Consider the following 8,273-nt stretch of genomic DNA (forward strand, 5'->3'; position numbering starts at 1 on the left):
GATCCGGTGGCACCAGAGTACGAGACTGCGAGAGGGTTACCGAGAGAAAAGGAAGTAGACACATATTTGAGGTCAAGAGATATAAATAAATGCTAATATCAACGCACGCTGGCCGCAGCCCGATATCTAATGCTTCGCTTACATTCGCCCTCGTGCGACATAACGGACGAATTCTCGACGGATTCTGCACGGATTCGAGGGCCTCGACCGGATTAGATAGGATCATAGATAAGGGGAGAAGAGAGACTGGACAAAAAAAAATTGGAGAATTCCCGTGAGGTTGAGTGATTTAAATATATTCTTTTTCATAATTAAATCCACTTTCATTTGAATGTTCAGAAATATCAGCTGAATTAATTCACGCCTAACGCACGTGCATAATCAATTATCGGCTCGATCGATTGATTTTTTTTTTCTTTTTTTTACATTCTCTTCACATTCCACCACCAACTTTTCTATTTTATATACAGTGCGTCAGCTATTGTCATCAGGATATATTATTCCGACAATTCAGGTGAACCTGCTCGTACAATATATATTTTTTTACTTTCTGTCATATGCACCTATATGGAAGTTGGTTGTAGAAGTCAAAAGCAATCGAGCCCACGTGCTCACTTGACAGCGCATTATATACTACTACGTAACGAGTTATCTACGTAACCTACTCCACTATAACAGTTTACGGACACTTCCTCATTACATTTAACCTGCCCACGTCACATCATCGATCCGATCCAGTCTAACCGATCTCTTCTTTCTAGCTTCTCCCATTCTGCTTATGCATGTTGTACATACTGTGGCACCTATTATACACATATATATTTATATTTAATCCCTACTGGATCCACCCACTGTTTCCTATTTACGAGCTGGTACAACGACTGTGTGTATTTTGGCATCATATAAATCCTCACGTGTGTTGCTTCCGTTACCCAACAGCCAAGACAGGAAACCCACCGCGCCAGAGCTCGAGTGTCTTTTATATACAAGAAAGACGGGCGTTTTGGTCCAACTGGAAGACGCCTTTGTTTCTAGGCACTTTGTATACACGCTACGTGCCTTATCAGATCTCTCTTTTATTTTTGAAACGCTTTGTAAATTGATACGTCAGGCCACTTTCGTCACCGTCTTTCGTCCGACCCACACGATTCCAGGCGTTCGGATCATACGTGTATACCTATATCGTACGCGCGGGGCCACGTGATTTCCTCAAGTCCGATACACAAACGAACGCGGAGGACATAAAGAAGTTTCGATCGTCCGAGATACTCGGATCTCGCTTTTCAATGTAACATTTCATATATTCGAGAGCGTTAATCGGCATGGTTGCAGAAAGGCCAGTAGAACGAGGTTGCTTAAATTATCACTTGCCGACTCCATCCGCGTTAATGACGAACGTTTTCAACTTAAATTGTGTGAAAGGACGTGTAATTTATTCCTCAGGGTTTTGACTTGTCTATACGAGTAGGTACTTTAACGTTACCTCATACCTGGCACTCGTGGACCATTTTTACCGTTTACGAATGCACTCCAAAAGATCTCTAGGCCCCGTGGAAGCAGGGACGAAGCAATTGTGTTGTTATTGTGTCGCACGAGGTACGTCGCTGCGTGGAGTTTACACTCGGCGCACAAAGAGAGCCGCGGGTTTACTGTACCTTTCTTTATTACGTGTACGCAGTGTATCTACCTACCCTATCTGTCAACCTAACTATCTACTTACCTATACCTAATCTTACAGCCTGGCTGCTTATCCAGTTTGTATACGTATATCGGTATGCCGAGGATTCAGGTGTGGCTTTTACGCTCAATGGGTACGATCTTAACAACGGGGATTTTATAACACCGTTGGTGGATACTGTTCCAGTGGAAACTTTCTTTGGCAAGTCCAGGACCTGTCTGAAAGTTTCCACTCAATACCAGGACTAGCCAGTACCTTGATTTTCGTTATTGGGAATTTGACTGGGGCACAGTGCTTTCGGCTGGGATATCCGATGCTTCCTTGGATTTTTCAATTGTACTTCTTGCGGATAATCATGCGATATAATTTCTTTGTTTCATTCGCTTGTGACGTCACTGTAGGCGATTGCTCTTTTACTCGCATTATGCGTTCTCGTCGCTACGTTACTATTAGCAGACGACGTCATTGACACGGAACCAAATTATTCATGCCACTGCGATAGGCGCTCGCGATTCATGCTCAAACAGTTCCAATTTACATATCCGATGCTGCATATTGCACCGAGTGCGTTTCACGACGCGGGAATGCTTAATGATGGAAGCTAATTGCTCTTGGAGGGCCGGACAATCAATTCTCAGGATTGCGCTTGGTAGGAACCTGGTGTTCCTGGAGTAGATCTCTTTCGGGATTTGCTCAAATTATTGTTTGCTATTTGGATTGCGTATTTTATTTCTTATCTATTATGAACTTAATACCGCTCACTGTTTGTACGTAATTTTTTATAAAACATAGCCTGAGCAAGTCTATTATATAATTCTGGGTGTCTATCAGTAGATAAATTTGTAAATTAACATTTAGTGATTTCTTTATTTTATTTTTATATATATATCATGACTGTTCCAACTGTCCGTAAAGCAAACTGGTTTTTTCTATGAGGCGTGAAATTTTAAAATTTGGATTGAGCACTTAATAAATCTTCATAGGGCAATAAATTTTATTTCCATTTTTTCGTTACGCCGGTTCTAGCTTTCTTGACGTGAAATTTATTCCACCAGGAAGTTAATTCTATACCGATTTTTATAGTGGAACTCTCAGTGTTATACTGACTTTTTGGTTTTTCTGTTTCAGATTCTAGCGCGAGCGTCTTCATTGTTTCCAGTTTCCAGGTAACAGCAGATTACTCCACTAGTGCTGTTTGTATGTCCATGGAAGTCAGTGCTGGAATCCAGTGTTACATTGAGGTTTGATAGCTTGTATTTTTTTCTAATAATTTTATTTTATTTATATGGATGGTGAGAGTCGACATTTTTTCAGGGTGCATGTTTTATTGGCAATACATGAAACACAGAATTTCTTATCAATTGTTATGATACATCATGTACTCCTATCGTTATTTATTCTTAAAATCGTTTGTTATTGAATTCAAACAAGCTTGCGATAAATTTAGAACGTCCTTAATACAGTAAAGAAATCTTCCATAATTTATCGAGAATAGATAGGAAAAATTATTCATAATAATTTGTACGTAACAAAATAATTAACTATCCATCGAACTTTCATAATTACTCTAGAGATTCAAATTGGACTAAACTCCATTTCTCGCAAGCTTTCTTATACTAGACCATAAGACGTAAGCGAGAATTAAACTTTCACACGTGCAATCGTATGATATAATTATTATTACTTCTTGATATCACGCAAAGTGCCAGCGGCGCTCGTTAAATTTCAACCGGTATTTTTTTCCTTCTATCTTTATATCAAAGCGTTATTCCCTGAATAAAATACACAGCTAGACTCGTTGTACCCGTCAGATTGAAGAGCGTAAAGAGGATTTCCCTATTAAGTAATTTGATACTAAAATATTGTACAAATATTCACGTCAAAGAACAAGTCGATAACGCATCTACTTCGTGTCAGCCGTTCTGCCGGATACGTAAGTCTGTAATATCGATCGAAACCCCAAAATCCTATAGACATTCCTGATAATGCACATGGGACTCGTCTCCTGCCAATGTTGGCCTGGTTCCGATGTTAAACTGCCGCTGAGATAGCGTAGAGCAGCACGATGGCCATAATTGTATCGAGCGACCTAGTCATTCTCCCTGCATGACGAGCAGCCAGCAGACAGTTAACCAAATCATCCTACCCGGTTTATGGCAACAGTCATACTGTAACGTAGGTATAGGTTATATGGTACAAGTTGGAGGAAGAAGGACGGAGGGAGGAAGTGGATAGCTAGCGGCGTTATAGATAAAAAGATATATATATATATATATATATATATATATATATATATATATATATATATATATATATATATATATATATATATATATATATATATATATATATATATATATATACAGATACATTCACACGTGACCACTGGTCTCTGGTAGCCATCAGGAACGCCCGTTGTTTGAAGTGTGGAACGAGCGGAAAATAAAAGCTCCGGGCTTTTCCGCGTTCACAAGCAATCTGAGTATACGGGTTTTCCATTGGAAAGCGACGAACCGAAATGCTTTTTATCTTATTGATATTTCGCTCGAAAAGAAAGGCAAAAATATAGATATATATATATACGTAGACATGGTTACCTCTCAGCTGTAACTATGACTGTGAGCCGGGCTTTATGTTTTCGTGTATGGTATGTATGCATATAGGTATAAACTTGACGTTGGGTTATTTTGGAGACGATTTCATTAACGTATTGGCTATTTTGAGGATATGTGGCTCTTTCGAGGTCTGTCCTCAAAGAATTTTCAGCGTAACAGCTGTGTTTTGAGGACCATCAAACGACGGGGTGTCACACCGAATTTGTTTAAATTCTTTTAATGCCAGTCACCCGGAGTCGTAATGGGCTTAGAAAATGTTTTTTTAGGTTAGGATGGGTTGGAATTCCAATGCTTTGATGTCCCGAGGTATAGCAGCATCAGCTCGCTGTTGTGAATGCTCCTTTATGTTTTCTCAAACTATACCGTCGACAAGTTAATACATATTTAAACGTAATATAGAAAAGGACTTAATACACCGATGAATAATTAGTGCGGCTTCATCGTTGGAATAAATTCACCGTTACACGATTTCTGCAAGTGAAGCGGTACACCATAAGGATTTTCTCATATCTCCCACGAGACACGGAGAATTAATAATCACGATGACACCGTATTCCTTCTTCCCCGCGGACGATCCCGCATCTGCACATTCCGTGTTTCAATTTTAACGTAAGATCTTAAACAGGCAGGTTAATATCACCTAAATTTAGGTTAGATAAAATTTCCGTCCGCCAGTCGCTCGTGACGCAACGTCACGTCATTCTTCGCTTGATCATACAGAATGAATACCTGTGTGACTCAATTGGTTTGTTAGCCTAGAGCGTAGCAATAAGCGTGTGTAACGTTACTTAACGCAATCTCGTTCCTCATTCTTCGCGTCCTGCCTGTAGACTTTTCAGTGACCTTATAGTACGCGCACCAGTCTCTCTTTTTTTTTTTTGTTTCTTCATTTCTTTTAGTTCCTCAGGAGCCAACGTACCGCGTTCACGAGCGACTCTTTTCCGAAGATCCCAGAGCGATACGTGCCGCTGCACGCGTTACTCTCAACGAGTGACATCTTCTCAAGACCTTGGGACGCTCAACGTGCAGAGGACCTATTAGAAGAGAGGCAATCTCCCCGTCGGCACTGCTGGCATTTCATTCCGTGTTCTTCTCTCCCACCGTGGTGCTCTCGATAGAACGAGAGCGCAGGTGACGGGTCACCGGTACGCTATTTACCTACTTCACCTACCTCACCTACCTTAGCCAGGTACCAGTGTGGAGGTAGGCTCTCCGGTACCCCCCGGCTCTCTGCTTCTTCTACCCACCTTCCGACAAACAGTACCAGCCGTGCGTCTCGAACCGAACGGCCCACTTCGTACCCTCGAACCGTGAAGTTACAATTTGTACGATACCTGCCTTCTTCCTGCTTTTGCTTCTTCCTCTTCTTCTTCTTCTTCTTTCTGCTCCTCTCGGTTGGTATCGTGCGTGTGCCTTTGATTGCTTGCTGCTTCGCCTTTTAGATCTGCTTCCTTCCATCCTTCTCCTTTGCCTCGCTCGTCTGATGCGTCTTCTCTCGTTCCCACCGATACCGTGTCTCTTTCCCTACTTCTCTCTCCCGGTTTCACGGTCGCCTCTTCACTTCCTATAGACCGTCTTGGCTGAAGTCAACAGAATAGCGGTGCGGACTGTTATGTGCCAGGGCAATGGCTCAGGGCGCGGTCCACATTGCACCGACAAGAAGAGAACGCCCATCAGGCCTCGTGAACGTCACCGGGTACTACGTAAAATTGCGCTTACTTCACGTCGTTCCCTGAATCTTACGCCAGTCGCGATTTCGAGCTCGTAAATTCTCTTCTGTGTCTCTCGGCGCTTGTTATTTCTGGGATTACCGAGCGATACGGTACCTACCGTACGTGCCACTTCAGCGGCTACGGCTCTTCTCCTTAGCGACGTCCCCGACGACCTTCTCTATGACGGTACCAGCCCTAGTTTCATTCGAGCACTTCAATTAGCTCTATCGGAGAAAATTCTCCTTTCGACTTTTGCGCGATCGACTTTTCACTCTGTGGCTATGTGCACTCGGTTTTTACATGTGACGTATAACGACTTACTTGGCATCTATTTCATGTAAATATATACAGGTATATACATACAAGTTAGGCACTGTGGACGCGTATGCATCTCGTCAGTTATCAGTGACGTCTATGCCAATTCACGTGTTCTCGATGTCCTGACACTTTGACTGGTTCCTTGTAACGAATATTTGCGATATGCTGCAATAAAATCGAACTGATATTTGAAACTTCTTATTGATTCAGTGGGAAGAGTTTTATCGTCGTTTTATCTAACCAGAAATTTTCTTCGTGTTGGATTTATTTACGATCGACATCAATTCCGGAGTCACGTCGAACTCGATCGTACGGGAGAACATTTTTAGAGCTCACGAAGGAATCGGACGTAATTACCTTTTTATTTTACCGTCTCATTGCCTCATTAAGCCAGGCAATTACCATCGAAATTTTGACTCGATGAACAATATCGTGACATATGTATATGTGGCACGTAACACGTGATGCTCTCGTGTATGAGCTTAACGCGTGTAATCGCGAAAGCAGATGGAAGCTGTCGAGGTCGAGTATCCTTATACCACGTGGCTTGCGAAGTCGTGCTTGCGGTGCCGCTATGCAATAATCAGCTTGACCGGGTTGAGCGTAAAACGGATGAAATATCGACTAAATATAACCAGGGTCAGAAAGGAGTGGAACGAAGGGGCCACGTAAAGCAATGGTATAGGCAGTATAGGAGCAGCTGTCGAATGTAGGACGCTGCTGCAAGAGGAAAAGAATAAAATATCGTCAGGGCTATAGAAAAATAGGAATGATGCCGGCTCGAAAGTTTTCATCCGAATTCTAGAGCCAATCAGTTTCCCCGTATATGTCATGACTGGTGCCGGATGCTGGAGAGAAATTTGGACGATCCTATATCAGAGGCCAGTGATAAGATCTCGTGCCGTTGAATTAACTCCGTGCGTAGGAGAGAACGGATTTCGGTTGAAACGCGAACGAGTTATATTTTCATTAATGTTACCGATGATTTAACATAATTTTTTTGTGCAAATTTTATAACTTTTTTAAAACAAATTTCCAGCTGATCGGACAACCATAATTAATTCGCTACCAGTATATTACGAGTCAAATGGTTTTATTCGATACCGCTTTTCGACTTACGCCGGTATTCCCTATACTTAACGTACGTTACGTTAACACGTGTTTACTTCCTGACAGTCTGTGGTCCATCTCAAGCGTGAAAGCATCCTAGGACACTTTCGAAAGATATCCATCCTACGAGACACGGAATATCCGATTGATCCCGCTCGCGAGTGAAATGCCTCGGCCTTAGATATTTCAGCGCGGAGAACCTCTGTCCCAGGGAGGACTGAAAACCTCATCTCGAAACTAGTTCAATTAGAGAAAACTGCGGAAAAGGAGATATCTCTGGCGCATCAAGGAATGAGGGTTTTGGGGGCAAGTGACTATATCGCGAATGCACGAACCGTGAGCGGACCCACGAGGCACGACCTCCTCATTCAAGGATCAGAATTATGAGGACTCCCGCTCGTTACTCTGGATATACACTTCGTAATCTTCAGACATTTACGGTAGTTATCTCCTGTAACGAAATCGCCAGCGGAATCGTCCTAAAGTCCCATCCACAATTCACTGCCACGTTAAACTCGAAGACTCCCTAATGTTTTCTATCCTTCTTTGTCTCCCGACTCCATCTGCCTGGTCTTCCTGCGCTCTATCGGTGCCGAACGGACGTATCTGTCAATTGAACCTCATGACCTTTTCCCTGCGGATGGTCGTCCGTGTACAGGGGAACAGGGGAACAGGGCCAAACCTCCGGTTCGGAGAGCATGGCACCTCGATGGTAGAGTTTGTCAAACTCGGTTCCGTGGCTGCGTGCTGAGCTGTTAGCCGACGAAGCAGACGGGCCGAGGCTGTGACCGCGTTTCTCGCGGTCTAAGTGGCACGCGCCTACCTACCCCTTTCGCCCCC

General features: G+C 42.9%; 1 protein-coding gene across 1 annotated transcript in view; it reads left to right on the plus strand.

The window, feature by feature from the left end:
* Positions 1–2,818: 2,818 nt before the first annotated feature.
* The window catches only part of LOC107272003 (protein roadkill), a 60,907-nt gene continuing 55,452 nt past the window's right edge, over positions 2,819–8,273 (plus strand). The window contains exon 1 of the mRNA XM_025089540.1: positions 2,819–2,919. The gene's annotated coding sequence lies outside the window, so the exon portion shown is untranslated. The remainder of the gene's footprint in view (positions 2,920–8,273) is intronic.

Source organism: Cephus cinctus, unplaced genomic scaffold, assembly GCF_000341935.2.
Source record: "Cephus cinctus unplaced genomic scaffold, Ccin1 Ccin1_scaffold0087, whole genome shotgun sequence".
Taxonomy (NCBI): domain Eukaryota; kingdom Metazoa; phylum Arthropoda; class Insecta; order Hymenoptera; family Cephidae; genus Cephus; species Cephus cinctus.